The 21,822-nt window shown below is 44.8% G+C and overlaps 1 protein-coding gene across 1 annotated transcript in view; it reads right to left on the minus strand.

The window, feature by feature from the left end:
- Window positions 1-21,822, minus strand: part of LOC144762755 (uncharacterized) — an 842,179-nt gene that overhangs the window by 35,872 nt on the left and 784,485 nt on the right. The window lies entirely within an intron of this gene.

Genomic DNA, 21,822 nt, shown 5'->3' on the forward strand with positions numbered 1-21,822 from the left:
TTAAATATATAATTCTTCCTCCCACCACCTCATAACGCCACAGTTGTGTTGCAGCTACCTCCCCTGCTGTGCCTTCCGCTCCCTTGCTTGATAACAATTGCACTAGCTATGGTGGTTTCATTCTCATTGTTCTGTATGTCCCGGGTCAGTTGTGTTGCAGTCTGCCTCACAGCAGGGGCACTGTAGTTTGTGCCTGCTCCTAGCTGCTGCCCGAGCATTGGACTGGCTCTGGCCTCTGGGAAGACGTGCAGATCCGAGCTCTTTCTATGAGCTCTTTCTATCAGCGGGGTGCCGTTTCACGAGTGCCCGCCGGTTTCGCTTTCTCGTTTGTTTTCTTCTTGTAATGTATTTTTGTTGACTTTGCAACTAGATGTTATGGGCAGGGCCGGTGCTAGGCATGGGCAGCGTGGGCAGCTGCCCAGGGCCTCTCACTCAACCCACCAGCATGGGGCCCACACTGATGCATGCCCTGTTATTTCCCTGTTGAAACACTAAAAGAAATGTGTTTCCTTGCAATTAGGGTCCATGGGAGGGGCCCCCTCCCCGGGCCTCCCAGGGATGGTGTTTTGAGGCCTAAGGGAGGGAGAAGCTGTTTCTTGTCCCAATTGCAAGGAGACCATTCAGAGACACTACGAGACGCCCATTGTTCAGCATTTGAGCGCCCCCACAGTTTTAACTTTTAACCCACAAGCAATTCTCACACCTATCGGAGTGAAGGTGTGAGAATTGCTGGTGGCCTGAAAGTTAAAACTGTGGGTGCGCTAAAATGCTGGACTATGGGCCTCCCGCAGTGTCTCTTAATTATCTCCTTGCATGGGGTCACTTATGTATATTAGAGGGGCCTCTCACAATCCCTTTTGGCCCAGGGCCTCGCAAATCCTAGAACAGGCCCTGGGTATGGGCATTCTTGGATGGCCATATTGGGGCTGGTAAGGTGCAGTCATGGGCTAGCGGTTTATTTAAAGCGCCCCATATGGAAAGGCTTGGTTTGTCTCAAGGACATCAGCTTTTATGGATCATCGCGAAGCCTGTCATTAGACTGGTGTTCTGTCGCACCCTTGCCGGAGAACCACTTGCTAAAGCAAGCAACCTATTCGCACAGAATGAAAGAGCTCACTGAAACAGTTTGCAAGGTTGGTCTTGGTTTTTTTTTATAGAAAGAACCAATCGGAAACAGTTGTCTGTCAACCAATCCAATCCTGTTCTGCCCCAAGGGTGCATTTGAGGGTAAAGCACTCAACTCTGCATTGCATGCGTTGTCTACTCTGCTCTACAGGGCTCTCTTGTATTGGGGCTAAAGTCTTTCGTTGCTCTTGTATTTCTTGCCCACTATCCACCTGTTCGCTGTGCTGAAATGACCCTAGACAGTACATTAAAGGCTGGCGCAGCTTATCTTCTGAGTTGGACGCCATGGAAAACCTACGCGCACCGCCACCAGAGAACTTGTGTTGGCTGATAAGGTCACCAACAGGAAGTGGCTGCTGGGAGATGAGTGAGTGGCTGTGCAGATGGGGAGAAAAGCAAGGTTATCCGCCTGGAAATGTAGTGCGTGATCTAAAAGCCAGGGGCTAAAACATAAGTCACACTTGCATGGAGAGGGCGATCAATGTGCTTGTTCAATATTATATTTGTTTCATAGGCAGCGTGCGGGGCTGCTTATAAAAAGCTTACAATATTGAAAAATAGACTTTGGCGAGCCGCACCTTCCTTTTCTTAGGCACAGCTCGCCAAAGTCCCATTTTTCAATATTATATGCCTATTGCATTTGCAATGCTTATTTATATTGCGCACTGGTTCTCTTTTGATGAAGACCAAATTGCTGATAAAACACTCCCACATCTGGTTAGGGCCTCATAAGGGGAGCAGTCTCTTTCATGTCTCGCTCCAGTGAATTAAGGCACAGCTCAGCAGATCTGTGGGTCCTGGGCCGTCTTCTTGAGCTGATTGGTCCTAATGCATTCCATGGGCAATGCCACGACCTGGAAGCCCTTGCCCTCCCACTGGATATTAGCGCTGCTAAGATTCTGTAACTCTTTGACTGCTCTAAGCCGCCTGTCAACAGCACATTGGGTTAGGGACAGACTGGGAACCGAAACCGGGCCTGGCAAACTGCTCGGACAGGCCCCCGAGCTGTTTGCCCGGGGCCGGTTTGGCCGATTTTGTGACAGGGGTCCGATATTGCCGACCCCCGGTAACAAAAACGGCCCCAGGGGCCCAAAACCGGCCCCCACCCTGGCATCCCACCGGGGAAACGACTGGTGCCCGCCACGGCCAGTCCGGGTCTGCATTTAGGAGAGGATGTAGCCTTCCGGCTCGAGCGGGCGACCTCAAAGCTGGGGAACTGGGTTTGAGTCTTGGCAACGATGCTCAACATCCTGTGATTCTGGGCAAATCACTTAATCTCCCCGTGCCGAACAAAAATGAATGTGTCCATCTGTAACAAAACTGGTGCTCATGTAAAGCAATCTTATACCCGATGTCTCGGGTCTAGTTTGCGCTACATAAAACTCTACAAAAAAAAATAATTTGTTAGAGGCATCTGTTTTCATCTGGCCGCTTCATAAGGGTTTGATTACACGTCAACCTGTAGCAGCAGACACCAGGACTCGCGTGTGCATGCCTTTTGAGGAGACCGTGTAGTTTTGATCTTTAGGGAGGGTGAACATGCCTGCAGTATATTTGCTTAATCACGTGGAGTAAGGGGCAAGTGCTCTGAGACATTCAGACCAAAGCCATATTTTTAAAAGTGTCGTTTTTGTATGTGCAAAATGCGAGTGTTAATGCATGAGCAGACAGAATCCATTATTCTTTAAAGTCAAATCAATGTTTTTTCACTCCCCTCAGATGTTGGTCATATTGTAAACATGGACATACTGCAGTGTAGACGAAACCTATTTTACAGTGTAATACCCATAACAGTGCTTAATTTGTAAAATATTAAGTGCCAGGGCTCTGATCAGGAGGCCACTGCAGCTTGCACCACCCATCGCCTCTGTCATTGCTGCCAAAACATCTACTAACCATTTCTCTAGCAATGCGACAGTTCAGATCATTCCAGGTCCCCACAGCTAAAGGAATGGCTGGGGAGGCAGGTATTAGTTATTTTTTAACATATATTGTTTTCCTAAACAACTGAAATACTGCTCATCTCCAAATTACATGAGCAGCGCCACCTTGTGGCAGACTACCCTAAGTGTAGTGATGACAATTAAGTGCCGGTGCCCAGCACCGGACACCAATTAAGTGCAGGTGCTCAGCACCTGAAAGCTCCGGCTCAAATTAAGCATTATAACCTCCTTTCTATATAGCGCTACATACTGCCCTTGTGCCGTTTCTAAACGCTGTAAATACCATGGGGCTTATTTACAAGCCCCATGCTTATTAACGTCACTTTTCCCATGTTAAAAATGACGCAAAAGTGGCGCAAGGGGCTTGTACATCTGCCCCAATGTGTGTTTCCAAAACCCAGTTTAGTAATACATCGAAAGGGCAGAAGGCTGAGTCAGCCTTGCCAGGTTTGAAATCATTATTTACAACAAGGGGTGGTGAGGGACAGAGTCTCTGAATTAAGCAGAATACTCTCACCCAGTCAAGAGATCAGGGCTAGATCCAACACCGTTTTTTAGCTCATTGCACCATCCCAGTTTCAGAACCCGGCTGTATGCAAATTAGTCTGTTCCTGTCCCAGTGCATGATGGGAACAGGGCAAACCAAACTACAAAAGCCAATTCTTACACTGGGAAGGAAACAAGCTTCCGGGCCAAACAGCAGCTGTTACAGCCAGGTTCTGAAACTGGGATGGTGCAATGAGCTAAAAAACGGTGTTGGATCTAGCCCTGATCTCTTGACTGGGTGAGAGTACTCTGCTTAATTCAGAGACTCTGTCCATCACCACCCCTTGTTGTAAATAGGTTTGAAATCATGTCCTCCAAGTCCTCTCATCTCAGTAGCAGGTTTTTTTTCACCAAGCAGTCCTGCCAGCCCAGCCCTTGTACACGCATTGTTTCACCTTTCTATAGAATGAGACCTTCAGAAGACAAGAGTTAAGGCTGCGTGTCCCTACCTGACTTCCGAAAGCTGGAAAGGCGTCTCTTCTGGTTACAGTTTACTTGTTCAATAATGAAACATTACTGTGTACAAGAGCTGCAGATTTTGTTGCATTTAAGTTGCATGATCCTTCAGGCGACGTTCTACTACAAGAAACCAGCTAAGAATTTAAGTGAAATGTATTTTCCGTTGTTTTTTGGACAAGTGTGTGCATAGGGTGTACCCCTGCTTTAGCCTAATGTAGTCTGATGAGACTTGCTAAACAAAGAGCAGTCGTGGCTTCAAGAGGGCTACCTTGGCATATTCTGTACTAAAGTGCCTCGGAAGTCAGTGTAAGGTTGACCAACCACTGCACCAGGCCTAACCGAAGAGCGGGTGGTGTGAATGGGTTTCCATTCTTTATATGAGCCCATCATGGTGCATGTAGGCGATGTAGCAGCCTCAGCATGTTCCCTCTTGGACTTATGGACCTCTCTCAGCGTGCACGATTTTTTGGGATCTGTCATGCAGTACTGTGCTTAACCGAATTCCACCGGCAATGTCTATCCAGAAAGTCTTATTTTTTCTAGGGAGTTCTTGAATCAGGGACGTAAAAGTCACCACTTCTTTCTTGCATTTGTGTCTGTTCTGTATACAATTAATTCTGCTGGACAGCCCTTCTTTCTTATTGTTTTGGGTCTCAGTTTAGTCTCTTTAGCGTCTGCCTACTACTCTTAAGTAGTGTGTCACTCTAAAATATATAGGGCCTCATTTATGAGGCCATGCGTCACTTTTACGCCGCCGGTGCGTCACTTTTTGTGACGCACCAGCAGCGTAAAAAATGTGCCTTGTTGCACCATATTTACAAAGTGACGCATCTAGGTAGATGCGTCACTTTGTAAACCCCTGCGCCACATTATACCTGCGCCAGTTATATTATTATTAATATAATTATTATATTATTACTGGGGGCGTTCCCAGCAACATCCATGGCCTTTTGACACTGCCCCAGATTTACGAGAAATTGTAAATCTGAGGCAGCGCCAAAAGCTTACGCCTGGAGGCGCAACAGGGAGAAATATCTTTATTTCTCCTTGTTTTTCCTTTTTCTATGTGTGCTGCATTCTGCAGCACACATAGAAAGAGGAAAAGCCTCTTGTGATTATTTTTGTACAGAAAGGTGTCCCTTCCTATACAAAAAGAAAATACTCCCCGCAACGCAGACACCCTTGCACCATGGTGCACAGGTGCCTGTGTTGGCGCAAGCAGCCCATTGTGTGCCGGCGCAGGGGAAAAGGACAGCAATGCGCCGTATCTTATAGATACGGCGCATTCCTGCCCTTTTCTTTTGCCAAAGGGCAGCGCAGCAGGAAGGCCTGCTGCGCTTCCCTACGGCAAAACCTCATAAATGCCGTCATCTGCAAAATAAATATTTTTTCGTCAACCATTATGTACTGGCGTGGCACCTTTTACTTAATGTGTCAATAATAAACTCTGTGTGCTGCAAGCAGGCATCCTTCCTTCCTTCCTCTCCAGTGCTATGCCCCTAATTGAGTGATCGAATTGAACCCACTTGCCCTAATTGCGTGACACTGAAGAAATCAATTGCTTACCTTTTGGCTAACGTCCCTGACTTCCAGTAATAGTATATGGCAGACCGTAGAAATGGGCAAAAACTCTGGCGTCCAACTATATAACATATGGACATTTAAAATTGCATAAAATCAGATTGGCAATAAATACATGTTGTGTATAGTTTTAGAGCGAAGTAATTACGTTTCTTTTTCATCTGTCCTTATTGGTTCTTGCAAAACAGCCAATAACGTAATATAGAAATTTTGCAGAATTGTTGCATACTTGGTTGGGCACAATTAACATTTAAGGTTTGTGTACATCATATAATTATGCACCCAGCCTATAAGTATTCATACTACTTAATTATCCTTTATTGGTCTCCGATTGGAAGCTGTGCACTTCATCGTGGCACACCTTCCTGCTTTTGATCTCCTCACACTCTACTCACAGTAGAGTAGTCTTGGTGAATCCCTTGTCCGCCCATAAGCTATCACAACCACAGGTAGCAGGAGATGCCCGGGTGCAGCTGGTACCAGCAAAACAGCACTTTTTTTTATCTGTGGAAATGAGTGGAATCGCCAGAATTTCATGTGGTCTTCTGTAGTGAACATTCTTGCACCGCTGGGGCCTGGTGGCTCTTTCCAGAGTGATATTGTGATCAGGCACCCACAAAAAAAAACGTGGGGGCATATTATCAAGAAGCCAGCGTTAAAATTATCGCCTCTTTAGCGGCAGGAAACTGCAGCCAAAGCAGCGATAATGGGCTTGATATTATGCCCTTGGGCATTCCAATAGAAGCCCATGTTCTGGTGTCAACGCCGGTTTCTTGATAATATGCCCCTGACATAGGAGTAATTATGTACTCCCTAGTCTTTTCACCACCTTCATGGTCACATGACCGGAACCGAATCTGAACATAGTAAAACGCGGCCAGCTCGTTTGCTCTGTGCCGGCGTCTTAGAAGAGTTCTAAACCGATTGAAGCACATCACCAAGATTACACAGGTTAGTCTATCATAGCCGACCCCACTGGGCGAATTTCCAAGACCTCCCATTTTAAACTCATAGAACGAACATGACGAGGTCTTTCACCGTTCTTTTACAGATTTAAACACTCAGATGAAGAAAGGCTCGTAAGTAAAAACACAGACCCACTGCGAACATTAACTTTGAATACATGTTGTAGGTGTATTTGAGAACACTAGTTTAGTAATTTAACAGCATAAGAGTGAATAACATAATTGTGTGCATTTATCAATTTGAATTATAATTGAACGTTACTGTGATTAATACCGTAATGCAATCTGAATTGTAATTGAAATTCCACTCATTTTTACAGTGTCTGTTCCCTGATGAAGGGCATAACGATAATGCCCGAAACGCATTGGATATCCTAAATACGACATTGCCTGAAGTCTTATGATGCTATAAGAATTATATGATTAAGATGAAATGAAAAAAAATGAAAAAATTAAGTCTCATATGAAGTAAATAGAGATTTATGAACATTCTCAAATAAAGAGTGGAAGTCTTTTTTCTGAATGAAAGACAAAGTATATGTGTGCCTTAAAGGGATGAAACTGGTGGTTTCCGGTTTCACTATCACCCATGTTACATAGACGTCGTTGAACACTCGACGCCACCTCTAGGAGCACCAACCAATAGAACAAAGTTTTTCTTTAAAAAACAGAGGATAAATCAGCTGTGCATCTATCCATAACCCCAATAACTCCACTTGGGAAGCACAGGAATTGCACATCAATGGAAGAAGGAGCTAGGTGAACAGCAGGCGTCTCACCCCTCCTTTTTGATGACGTGAGTGTCTCAAGCTGTGTATGCAGTTAATGGATCTCTCCAGAGCCCCTTTTGTGGTTCTCCTTGTGAATATCACAGGCACACTCAACATTGTTATTCCCAATGGAGGAGCATGAACATTGGTGCATGTTTGTTAATTGGGAATGTACCAATATCTGCTAACCTTTTCTGCCTTTCAGCCTCCGCCCCCTTGAGTATATGGTCCCTTTGTAGTGCAAAAAATCTGCATATAGCAGTTTTCACTCATATTGGCATATCTAATTAGGAAAACGATCTTTCATTATATAGCAATAAATACATTTTTAGAGACTGCTTAATGTGCAACTCCTTTATTCTAACAAGTCTAAATTCAGAATGCATAACCCACTCTGATTTTTCTTTCGCCAGGCATTTTATTTTTGCTCGTCAGTTTAACTGCTTTGACCTCTTTAGAATATGTATTTCACCATTTATTTTGCACACTTAGTAGTAAATTTATATTACTATGATATAGAGGGCCACCAGGGAGTCTTTAGAGACCCGTAATGTATTACTCTTAATACAAACCAAAAAACACCAGAAAAATGCATAGGATCTAAAAAAGGCATCCCTAAACCTAGAGGATCTCACAAGTCCATAGGTGGCATGCTTCATCATTGGGTCCCTCTTCACACTACTAAGTACCAGTGCAAGCCTATCTAGTATGGGCGCAAGTAAAAGAGGCACAGATACAGTCAGCCTTACTTGTCATAAGCAACGACTATAAGTACATAGTGATTGTTTACCCACCGCATGCAGGTTTTCAAAACGCAAAAATAAAAGCCATTTTCGTTTACAATGCCAATAGCTCAAACTCTCACAAATGCAAGACCAAATGCTTGTTTAGTTTTGGTGTGCTTTACGTAGTTTGGGGCATATTCTCAAGGATCTATTGCCGAGTTATCGGCACTTTATCGCAGCCAAAGTCGCAATAAATGTATCGCCACATTCACAAGCCGGTGCAAACATCTGATATCACCAGTTTTCCGGCAATAGCATCCTCAAAAAACATCGCCATAGATGATACCGTCAACTATCGCTAATGGGATGCAGAGTAGGCGTTCCTGAGCAAAAAGTCTCAACAACACCACACATCAACATTCTCAACGACCAGCCAGATCAGCGACAAGATCACAAAACATGCGTTAAGGCGCGTTAGCAGAAGGAAATTAACATCTGCTCTGACCTGGTGCAAAGTTGAACAACAACCTGCACCAGAAAAGGGAGCCCAGACCACAGCCACACCTGAAGACCAACAGATGCCATGGAGCCACTGATCATGCAGTTCGGAGCCCCAACAGGGCCCCAACACCCACCTCCACCACACCCAGGACCACCCACCCCCCTCCCTGGACCACCACAGAGGCAGCGCGGACAAAGACAGCGGACCCTCAGGAAATGCACCAGCCTCACAGACTTAACACCAGACAATGTCATTGCCCACCACAGGCTCAAAAGGACAACCATCCTACGCATCCTGACCATCATCGCCCAAAAGGCTGACGGCACCACCACAGCGTACAACCAACATCCCACCTCAGACAAAGCTGATGGCTGTGCTGCACCTGTAGGCCTCTGGTACCTCCCAACCAACAACCGCCAGAGTCCGATGAGTCTCACAGCCAGCCCCATCCAAGTCCCTCACATTTGTCCTGGATGCCATCATCAGCCTGGTACCCCAGTACCGATATGTCCCACACAATGCGCAGGAACAGCCGGAGACCAAGAAAGGACTATACGCCATAGCTGGATTCACGCATGTGTTGGGGGCAATCAACTGCACACATGTCCTACTTGTGCCCCCTGCCAACACTGCACACAATTACCTCAATGGAAAGCACACGCATTCCATCAATGTGCAAGCAGCAGTTGACCACCGGCGAATCGCCACTAAGGTCGTTGCCAACTACCCAGGCAGTATGCATGATTCCACTTCTACCAACAGTCCAGCATCAACCAGCGCTACCAGGATGGCACCCATGGAAATGCACTGCTCGTTGGTAAGTACCATATGAACACACCACACACCTCAACTCCACAACCATGCAACTCACAACACTGGGAATGCACATGTTACAAACTCACATACAACATGCCCAACAACATGCCCACTCACCAGACACAACAGCACAACTCACTGTGGCAACCTGGGCTAGCCATGTACATGAGCCTTCAACGGCATGGCACATCAGCCACACATTAGCAGATTGTGGGGAGAGGTGGGAACCAGGCATGTGCGAAGGAGGCAAGTGACCCATGAATGAGAATGTACGCAATGCCGTATGGCGTGGATATGATGGCCAGACTGCAGTATGCAGACCACACACATATCCATGTCGACATACACCGCTGGTGTATGGAGTGTAGTGGACAGTGGACGCAACCATGTCACCCCAGCCAGTGGGGAAGATCGCGGAAATGTAGCTTGTTACGTACCCCCCTGTAAGCATGAGTGGAGTGGGCTGGCCCGGCGTACGCCAGGCCAGCATAGGGGTGTGAATAAAAAGCAATTAGCCCTGGGCATGGTTCTCTTCCGGAATGCCCAACGTCTCGGTCAGGGTGGGCCTATCACCCTGCCACGAGGCCGTCGCCATGAGCGGAGTTGCCTTTGTTCCTGTACGAACCTGTCTTGCCCGTCCCTGCGCTGCCAGGCCTCACCGCTCACCTGCCGACACTGGCGTGTGTCAAAGAGGACCCTCCAAGCCCGAGGCCCGCGACCTTGGCAGCCTCCTCAGACCATCACAGCCTCCTCAAGCAAGGCCCGCAGTCCTACTTTCTCGTTAACGTACTCCACTGGCATACACAGCTGACAAGTAGGTCACACATTTGGAACTGAGTCTTGATTACACTGTGGCAGAGTACATTTTAATAGCTGATTTTATGTCACTATACTCCCTTCGATGTGGTGTGTTGTATCTTATGTTTTCCTGCTGCTCAGCTAGAATGCATGTGATGTGGAATGTTCCTGATGGGGTTATTGTTATATCTTATTATCTAACATCTTAACTTAAATAAAGTAACTTGCTTAATCTACATGGAAGTTCCAGATTCTTTTTGATTACATCATTTGGCGATTGTTGAGAAGAAGAACCTATGCGTGCAAATTAAAAGAAATGAAAAGCTAAGGAGTACTGTTAAGAAAATGAGAAGAGAAGTTCAAGCTTGAAGGGAAAGTACAGAAAATCGAAACAAAGGAAATCTCGAGGTAAATGAATTTTAACAGTGATTTAAAGTGTATGTGGAACGCTGTCTGGCAATCAAACCCCATCAGTGACCCGGACATCGGTCGCCCTGAAACCCAGGTTTGCCAGATCCATCAGCGTGTAGTTTGTTTGTGGTTCGGGGGCATTAAATCGAGCCTCGGTGTAAAGTACTGGCATAATAACAGCTGCTGTGTTATTCGTTTGTGGTTCGGGGGCACTAAATCGAGCCTCGTTGTAACGTATATAATGACAGTTAGGTTGCCCTAAGACCCAGTTCTGCGTGATCTGTCAGTTTTATTTAAGTGTTTCATACCAGCTTAAGGGTACTGTGATTATTGTTCGGGGGCAGACAATCGAGACTCAGTGAAAAAGTACGTGTTGGCAGTTATCCGGTGGAAATGAGAGTTTTGCAGGGATGACAGCGCTGTGGTGACTGGAAAGATACCGTGGATAAAAAAAAAGGGAAATATATCTACAATTTAGTATGGAGTAATCCTTTTGTTTTTTTCATTGGTTTAGACCCTTGTCTTCAGTGGATGAGTGAACGGTTACTGTTTACGTTTAAAATAATATACACGAGACTGAAAAATTGCAGGTTTATCTCATCAGTGGTCTTCAGCATCATCCTCTGTGACGTCAATCCATTCATGTCTGACGCTTGTGAGGCATTATTTGGTGCATGTTCGTGCCGTGAACCACACGATCCAGCGTCGATGTGCGTGCCTCCATTTTGTATATGGTAAATCCAGGCACACTCTGTCAAGGCGAGATATTGCCGCGTTTCTTAACATGAGGAAATATACAGAGATTGTTGCTGCACTGTGAGTAGACGGTACCGAATTCCTTCAGTTACAGTGAGTTTTGCTAACAGGAATATGCGAGTTTTGGAAAAGGTAATAGTGATTTTGGTTTTGTTTGCCCACTGAAGTTCACCACAAACTATTGCATGTTATTAGTGTCAAAATAACATGTACGGCAATAGTGTACTTAAGAGGAAAAAAAAGAAACGCCGAAGGGCCCAGGAGAACATTAAATACATTAAAGATTTGTTTTGACAAGCTGGTCTGAAAGTGCTGTGGATGTGGTTCCAGAACGTGACTGGACAAAGACGTGACTGGACAAAGGATCCAGTGATGGAAGCGGTACTGAGGGACCATGTTGGGGACAATTTCACAGAATGGAAAACACAATGGGGAATCCAAATGCGGGGTCAAAGAGCCAATTTTGGGGAAACAGGTTTCAGGACTTGAGTAAAAAAGGGTCTAGGATTGCTAAAGTGTTGTGTATGAGTGCAGTCAGGTTGAAGCTACTCTTTGGTGTATGTTGTGTATGAGGTGACGGTAGTACAGTTAAGTCACTCATTATTTGTGAAGTTTGGTAGTAGGTGAATAAGTCAACAAGAGCCGTCCCACAACAGGTGTTGTGTATGAGTTAGTGCAAAGTTGTTAGCTACTCATTGGTTTGTGTGTGTTTGAGATGACTGCAGTATAGTCTCTCAGTATTGGTGTAGCAGGTGTACAAATCACCAGGAGCTGTTCCACAACAGGTGTTGTGTATGAGTTGTTTCACGTAAGGCCAACCATTGGTTTGTGTGTGTATGAGATGACTGCAGTATAGTCTCTCAGTATTGGTGTGCAGGTGAATAAATCACCAGGAGTTGTTCCACAACAGGTGTTGTGTATGGGTTGGTTCAAGTAAGGCCAACCATTGGTTTGTGTGTGTATGAGTTGACTGCAGTATAGTCTCTCAGTATTGGTGTAGCAGGTGAATAAATCACCAGGAGCTGTCGGAGTATGAATGAGTTATGTAAGTGCTTGTTCTGGAGTATGAATGAGTTATGTAAGGGCTTGTTCTGGCGCATGAATGAGTTATGTAAGTGCTTGTTCATTTGTCTGAGGGGTACACGTTGTTTCCAGATATATTTCGTGTTAAGGTTTGTTCCTGTGGGTGCTACTTGTTGTACTTGTCTGGCCAACTGGTATGATTTGTGGCATTTGGGTTTGATGGTGTATGATGAAGGATAGTGCTTTATTTCAGGAAGCTTTGTGATGCTCTGCTCAGACTGTAGTGTGCGAGATGAGATGTTATATAGCATCTCGGGATGTATCCTTTTGTTAGTAGGGTGAGTTGTGGTATAGCGAATCAGGATGTATCTTCTGTGTTAGTTTGGCGAGTGGTGGTATAGCGATTCAGGATGTATCTTCTGTGTTAGTTTGGCGAGTTGTGGTATAGCGATTAAGGATGTATCTTCTGTGTTAGTTTGGTGTATCTGTTATGTTGGTTTGGTGTCTAGAATTGTACCTATTTATTGAATGCATTGTTTAAATTGATTGACATATGTACTAGTCTTTTTGTCTGAATTTATGGATCATACGTACTAGCCATATTGTCATTGTTTTATTTCCTTCATCTAATTCCCTAACGAAGGGAGATATGTTGTATCTTATGTTTTCCTGCTGCTCAGCTAGAATGCATGTGATGTGGAATGTTAGAGGTTTGTGAATGTCAGTTGGGTGAGGGCTGAGCAGCAGGACAGCTGCTCCTGATGGGGTTATCATTATATCTTATTATCTAACATCTTACCTTAAATAAAGTAACTTGCTTAATCTACATGGAAGTTCCAGCTTCTTTTTGATTACATCATGGTGCCACCAAGTCTGTGTATAGCATTCCAACCACACAGGTCTTTGGGCCCTCGCGGACTAATGCCCTCGGCCCACACTACGCTCGAATAGGTCACACATTTGGAACTGAGTCTTGATTTCATCATGGCAGAGTCATATCATTGCACGCCAGGAGAGGTGTAAGAGGAAGATGCGTTTCAGTCTGGAGGAAAAAAGTATCATCTCAACGGAAGTGACTGAGCGCTACCAACAACTGCCCTGGTGTCACTAATTCTGTGCATCGCAAGCCGAAGACACGTGCTTGTGGGCCCCTGCTGACCGATGCCCCTGGCCTACACTGAGGTCGAGTAGGCCACACATTTGGGACTGAGTCTTGATTATACAATGTCCGAGTACACACATTAATGCAGAGTTTAAATCACTACACTCCCTTCGATGTGGTGCCACCAAGTCCCTCCATAGCATCCCAACCACACGTATCTGTGGGCCCTTGATGACTACGCCTTCGGCCTACACTGCGATCCAGCAGGCCTTACACCAATCCAGTCTGTACCAGGCAGGACACAGCATCATCGCTGACTGAACACCCGCTCAGCTCGGGTGCTCCTACCTCCGTCAACCACAAGTCACCCCCACATGCCATTTCAACGTCGTGTGTTAGAGTTTCAGGAGGAGCTCGCTGAACAGCGGTTGGCTCCTGCTGACCGCTGTCTTGGGCCTACACTGCGGTCGAGTAGGTCACACTTTCAGAACTTAGTCTTGATTTATTAATGGCAGATTTGATATCATTGTACAGGCCTCATCGCAGACTGCATCTCCTTTCAGCTCTGGTGCCACTAAGTCTGGACATCCATGGACACTTTCTGGTTGAACTTTGGTGGCGACTGAGTCTATGGACTGGGGGTTGTTGCCATCATCATGTCGGTGATACTGACTTGGTGGCAAAAACGGGTCAGTAGCAATCCACTCCTCCATTTGCCATTTCTGGATGGCTTCTGACCTCTGGATCATGGCCCTAGAGGACACCTTCCACTGTCCAACGCAACCCTACGCTACATTCACCTTGGACATCGATGAGGACCCGCTCAGCTCCCAAAGACCCTATCTCACTGCATCGCAAGTCAACGTCTCGTGGCGGTGTGCCTGTGCCGGCCACAGTGTACATGAGTCCACTAACTCTGTGCAGTTTAAGTCAGGGACCCTGTCTGCTGAGATATTGGATGGCCTCTGAGACGATAATGCGAGAAAAACAAGGGCCCCCTGATTCAGAAATAATCTAATTCCTAGGACAGGGAAAAACAGATTGCATGTAACATTCATACTTCATACAAACAGAATATATACTAATAATTACATAAGAAAATTATAAGGCATTATAATCTAAAACAATAATTAAACAACTTAAAAACATATAATCAATCTTTCAAAAAGTGGCAATTAATCACTGAGTGATTAATTGCCACTTTTTGAAAGATTGATTATATGTTTTTAAGTTGTTTAATTATTGTTTCAGAGTGATGAACTGCCACTTTCTGAAAGATTGATTATATGTTTTTAAGTTGTTTACATATTGTTTTAGATTATAATGCCCTTTCTTATGTAATTATTAGTATGTATTCTGTTTGTATGAATTATGATTATAATTCAAATATATATTAAAATACAAGTTTTTTATTAGTGTGTTTTTATATGTCCACCTTCATTGCAACCTTTTCCCGATTTTATTGTTATTATTGCCTAGGAATGTTACATGCAGTCTGAGACGATAGCCTTGGGTCATCAACGCCATGTGTCTGTGGCCCTGCGCTGTCCTCTGCCTCCGGCCTCAACTGCTGTCCACCAGGGCTCACACGTCAAATCGAGTCCTGATGGGCACAGACGTTGCATCACCGCAGGAGGCACATGCCACCCCCGCCAGGACCATCTCCACACGCCAACTCCCAGAGTCAAAAGTGTCTTACTGCCAGACTATGAGAGTTGCATCATCTGCCTGATGCCCTGCTCAGCACTACAGGTGCCATTAACTCAGTGCACCACGTCTCATGGACACTTCTGGTTGCTCACTGGGTGAACTCAGTACTTGCTCCAGCTACCACCATGATGCTCCACAGTTGTCTCTGTAATGCTGGTGTTTTCTGTTTCCGTTTTAATGGTGTTCACTGTTGTAGTTGTTGCCAGCACCAACCACTCCTTGCGGGCTGGCTTACACTCACCCCACACACATCCAGCACAGGCGTTACTGTACATGTGACCCTGCCAATAAAGGGGCCGGACGCACGTGCCCGTAGCCAGTCCCACAAACTATCTGCGTGTGTCCGTGTGGTCATAATGTATGCATAAGAGCCTCAGGCCCCACAACATTACATAGTGCTGAATACAGTGGAGGCAACCATGTCCCTGCTGGCAGCGGGTAAGACCTTGGACATGTAGCTTTGTCGTCACCCTCTCAATACGTAAGAGGAGTGGACTGGGCCATCGTACGGAGGTCCGGCATGGATGTGTGAATGATAATTCCAGGGCTCTGGGTGTGGTTCATTAAAGGACATGTGCAAATGCATGTGTCTCTGTCGCAGTGTGGGTCTACTTTGTGGGGTGTAGGTGGTCCCTGATGGAACTTAGACACCCACGTATGTGGTCCAGTTCGGCCTCCATGAGCTCTGACCCCACCCACACCTGGTCAGCCACCTCCTTTTGGCATTCTGACACCTGCCATTGGAATGCAATGTGTGCCTCGGTGGAATGTTGGGAGCCAGCCGTGGTGGCGGGTGCTACCTGCTGTGTGGTCTGTGCAGGGGCTGGGGTCTCCTCCATGTAGCTTGTCTGCCCTGCTCCTGGGGGTGGGTTGCTTAAGATGTCCATGAGCTGGTGTAGGGCGTCGGTGTCGGAGGTGTGGTGGTCCTCCCCAGCATCACTGATGAGTTGTCTGTCTGCTCTGCTGGAGGTGTTGTTTGTCCCTCTGCAATGTGAAGGGGAGATGCATGTTGAAATTGTGTTGACATGTATGTTGGCGCATTGTTCTTGTTTACATGCAGACTGTATGACAATGTACATTGTGACTGTTTGGGAGGTGCTGAAATTTGAGGTGGAACAGTGGACATGTGGACTACATGACTTATTTGAGCTTGTACATGTACATTTCAATCTCAAAGGTTCCTGCTATGTTACATATGATTGGGCTGTTTCTGCGCATTGGTGGACCCAGTATTGTCCTCTGTTTTTCAGTGTCGATGTTGCACTTTGTACCACATTGTCGTGGGATGTACTTTGATTGCTATGTGTGTGTGCTGCAGTGTGCCACGGGGGTCAGGGACATGATCAAGGGTCATTGTGGGTGTGCAGTGTGCTACACGTCGTTGTGCATGTGTGCCATCGTGCCCATCACCCCCTGTCCCCCCAGTCCCTGGTCTTAACTCACCCCGTTGATGTTGTGTCAGGTCCTATCGAGCTGTGTCCGGACTCCCAACTCCTTGCGCAGGCTCCACCCTGATGACTGTGGCCTCCATTTGCTCCTGCTCCTCCTGTGGCGCCTGATTTCTACCTCCAGTCGCCGTTGCTACCTTCCTGTTGGCAGCGGGTTTGTGCTTGGTGTGGCTTTTCAAACCAAGCACCTCTTGTCCTCCTCCATAGACCTCCTCAACACTCCAACTGTATTCACGTTAGTCATATTGATGTTCAGTGGATGGTAGTGTTCTGTCACCTCCATGACGCTGATCTGGTTTTCCTGCGGACTGCACCCCGTCTGCCTCTTCCTCTTCTCCTTGGTCTTCCCCAACCACGAGGTTCCTTGCTGGTGGTCTGTGGGGCTTGTGGGGTTCGCGTTCGCCTCTGCACTCGGGCCGGGTGCATCCATGGTGCTTCGCAGTTTCTTTTTTTCTCCCTTTTTTTGTTGCTTTTATAGTGCATTTTCCTGCATGACGCATGGGAATTGCAGTCCTGTCGCTGGTTTTCGCAGATTTTTGTATCGCGATTGGCCTCATTGCAGATTTTTTTGCGTTCGCATTTTTGCAGCGTTGTATTGATTTTAATGCATTCATATGATATGTTATCGTGGGTCTACTGCATGGTGCTGCAAGCTTGAGAATACCACCTTAACACAGAGTTATTTCCCGCTATAGTCTGCGATGTGGAGAGTTGAGTTAAGCTAATTTTGCGATGGTTATCACATGTTCTTGAGAATATCCCCCTTTGTTTCTAGGTTAATCAGTGTGTCCATCATCTTGGGCATGTTCATGAGGCAGCCACTACAACTTCTAAGGGGGTCACACTCATGCAGAGCAGTAGAGATATATACCACACAACGTTGCCAGAAACTATATTAGATAATAAAGATTTTGCGTGCACAGCTGAAAGTTCTTTAAGTGAATTACTAGGTTATCCGTGCTCCTGGGTATCACTCTCTGAACCAGAGTGTGTACATCAATGAATTCAAAAGCATCCCCATTAACGTGGGGTATTAGGCCCCACCGACAGGGATGACTCAGGCGGAACAAAAGAACGGGAAAAGAAAAAAGAAACGGAACTGCCCCAGACCCGAACCACAACCTCGAAGAAAGAGAAAAGCAAAAAAGGGGTACAACGAATAAATTAGTCATCAACATTTTAGACCATCATTTTTCAGAACTGGAATTAAACACACTACAGAAGGGCACCTCGTTCGTACCAACTACCTATACTAACAGCCTGCAATTAGACATCAGTTTCTTTAAACTCATGAGAAAATGACGTCTACGACACTTTTTCGAAAACATTGGTAATGAACATCCAGATACAATAGGAGAAGACCGATTGAAGGGATTAAAATCAAAAAGTACCTTCATGGTTCCTATCAGCATAAGAGTCTAGATGTATTTGAGTCATTGGTAAAACAAGACCTGTCAAAACTTAATTTGAAAAAAAACATAAACAAAACAACCTCACACTGCAAAAAGCTGACAAGGGAGGAGCACTCGTGATTTTAAACACCAGTCACTATAAAGAACAAGTTGAAATCCATTTATCTGACTCGTACACATACACGAAGTTGGATTCTAACCCAACTGAACAATTCACTGAAGTTTTGAAATCAATCGTCCAAAAAGCTTTAGATACAGGAATAATCAATGAGAAAGTCAAAAGGTTCTTAATTCAAACTAATCCTAGGAGCCCGATAATGTACATGGTCCCAAAAATACACAAAAATGTCTTCAATCCACCATTCCGCCCAAAAGTGTCGACAAAAGGTAGTATTCACGAACCAGTGGGCAAGTACTTAGACAGTCATTTGCAACCTTCCGTAACTAACATGAGAACATTTATCAAAGATACTAAAGATTTCTTGAACAAAATTAACCAAATTACCATCATGAAAGACAAAACCATAGTGCTGTGCACGGTGGATGTAAAATCTTTATATACATCCATTCCACATCAATTGGGCACAGAAGCTACAGAACAGACCTTACTACAAACTGATTATGATGATGGTTTGAAAATCTTTCTTTTGGAACTATTACAATTCACTCTACTACACAGTTATTTTAAATGGAAAACTGATTGGTTCTTACAGAAGACCGGAACGTCAATGGGCAATTGTGCCGCCCCCACATATGCTAATATCTTTATGGGGAATTTAGAATTTACACATCCTGTCAGTACCAGAATGGAGCGCACATCTCAAATTATTCGTGAGATTCATTGATGATATTTTCATCTTATGGAATGGATCAGTCACAGAGCTTACTGAACAACTTGACAAACTCAATCAGATAGACGAAAAGATTCAATTTACCCACGAGATCCAAGAATAAGCAATTAATTTTTTGGACGTAAGAATAACAAGACCTCCACAAGTTTTGAGACAGATCTATATAGGAAAGAAACGGACAGAAACAACGCCCTTTTATATGGAAGTTTTCATCAACAATCATTGAAGCAGTACATGCCTTATACTCAGCTATTAAGAGTGACAAGAATTGTATTGAATCCTGAAACTAGCGTAGCACGCATCAACAACATGTTACAACGATTCAAGGAACAAGGTTACCCAGAACACGTATTGATTCAAGCTTGCACCCGGTGTGAATCTACAATCAGAAATGAACTACTAACATCAAAAGACGAACCCACACAAAACCGCATGACTGTGGTTTCTAAATTTTCCACTATGAGCAGAGCTTTCAAAAGGATCATTAAAAAACATTGGTTGATACTACAGTTGGAGTCAGACTTCAACCACATCTTCAAACAGGAACCGATTTTCGCCTACATCAGGGGGAAAAACTTGGGGGAGATCATTAAAAATCCCACCAGTCAACTGAGCCAAACCATATATAAGGGAACTGCAGCTTGTTGGAATTGCAACAACTACCACAATATCATTACTGGCTCCTACATAACTCATACCATGAAGGGATACAAAATCAAATTAAAAGTGACAGCTACTAGTGACACATCCAACCTGGTGTACCTATTAAAATGCCCCTGTGGGAAAACCTATGTGGGGCAAACTGAAAGAAAGATCAAAACACACATACATGAACATAAAAGCAACATCAGAACCAAATATATGAAATCGACAGTGGCTAGTCATTTTATAGAAGCAGGACAAAACATCAGTCAACTCAAATTCTGCGTGTTGGAAAATCATAGCTAGAAATGAAGGAAGAGACAAACATAATTATTTATTACATCGTGAAAATCATTGGATCCGCCTCTTGAACTCTGTGAAGCCTCATGGGATGAATGAACGCATGGAGTTTCGATGTTATCTATGATTGATTTCGTATTGAAAGCACAACACTCTTGTTACTGAAAACTGTAAATTCTGTTTTGTTGTTTTACATTTGTCAACATTTTCATGTTTCATTTAACATCACAATGTTTCACATCGTATATGTATATTTATGTTTACTTTATCATCTACTGTCAATCATCACACACATCACAGTGAGTGCACGGACGCTTCTTTCCTTTTCTGTGCAATCTGGGGACCCACATTAATGGCACCACTACTAAACGTGAATCTGTTGTCACTTTCTATGTTCTTTCTTCAGTCCTTTTTCTTCAGTCCTGTTTCTACTTCCACAAGTTTGCATTTTCTGTTTATTCCCCGACTGCACCGTATGCGCCAGGACCTTTGCTTAAGCACATCTAACTTCATTAGTAAGTAACCGCGCTGTTTGGAGCATGCTTTGATTGTCATCACTGGAGGTATTAACTTGTATATTCACAAACTCTTATTAAGTGACCTTTGGCGCACCCGCTTGAGAATTGACTACGTTAACCACACATTTACAGACAAACTTGTATGGATTAAATTTTGGCACGCACAGTTGAAAAAGCACTCATGTTAACCTCACTTTGGAATAATCATTTTATCCTACATATATTATATCTCCGCTAAAAGTAACGCAATGCATTAGTTTCGCTTAAATTATGTTCGTTGATCCACACCTTTTCACTCCGCACCGCTTATATACACAATCACTAGCATGACCCCGTGGTCCTTGTATATTGAATCGTACCTTTCTATTTGTTTTCGACTGTCTCCAGATGAAAGCCGAAGTGGGTGAAATGCATTGGGATATTTGAAGTTATGCAAATCATGGTTTATAATTGATGCATTATGGGAGATGAAATATAATTTCCCTTGTATGAACAATACAAACTAATACAGATTTGGAAACCTTTGGATTATTGTTTTTTATTGAACTTTTTGATTGAACTCTTGAGAGCCTCATACGAGGATCATTGACCAGTGCCCAGGGAGTAATACCCCATGTTAATGGGGATGCTTTTGAATTCACTATATTAGATAATGCCAGTAGACATTGTTGTACACTCCTTCAACCCCACTGAGAATAGGGTCAAGAAGTAATTGGACTGATACTGAGGTACGCTTGCTGCCTTATACACATTCCTCATATGTATCGACTCATATTGTATTGACAGGGGACTTAGAAAGAATATTGAAGATGTTTTGTGATGTGACTTGATTGCTATACTCTATGTTGCCTATTGCTCTACTATATATGTCTGCACTTCTGTATGTAAAGGCCAAAAAAAGACATACTAAAAAGAAAAAAAAGAATTCTGGTAAATCTGGGAATGCGTGAAAATCCATGAAAGTTGCATGGGAAACCCATGCAATGTCCATGGAAGGCCTACCCAGGGCAGAGTAAGGCAATGCAGAGATTTGCGCTGCTTTACTTCACTCCAGATTTAAAAAGCCACTTAGGGCCAGGCAAAGTGGCCTTGCGTGGGTTCATAAATCTCACTTAAAGTTTGCGCCATGCATGTACCAAGTTGTGTGGTGCAAACGTGACACAAACCAGGTCATAAATATGCCCCCAAGTCCAGGGCCGGACTGGAAACCAAAACCGGCCTTGGCGAAGTGCTCCCTCAGCCCCCACCTCCCTAGGTGTGGCCGAGCTGTTTGCCAGGGCCAGTTTTTGGCCGATTTTGTTACAGGGCTGATTTTGCAGCAATACTGCAGGGGCGGCCCTGTAACAAAAACGGCCCGGGGGTCCCAAAATCAGCCCCCACCCAGGTGGCCTATCGGGGAAACGCGTAGTGCCAGCTATA

Source organism: Lissotriton helveticus, chromosome 6 (genome assembly GCF_964261635.1).
Source record: "Lissotriton helveticus chromosome 6, aLisHel1.1, whole genome shotgun sequence".
NCBI classification, from domain to species: domain Eukaryota; kingdom Metazoa; phylum Chordata; class Amphibia; order Caudata; family Salamandridae; genus Lissotriton; species Lissotriton helveticus.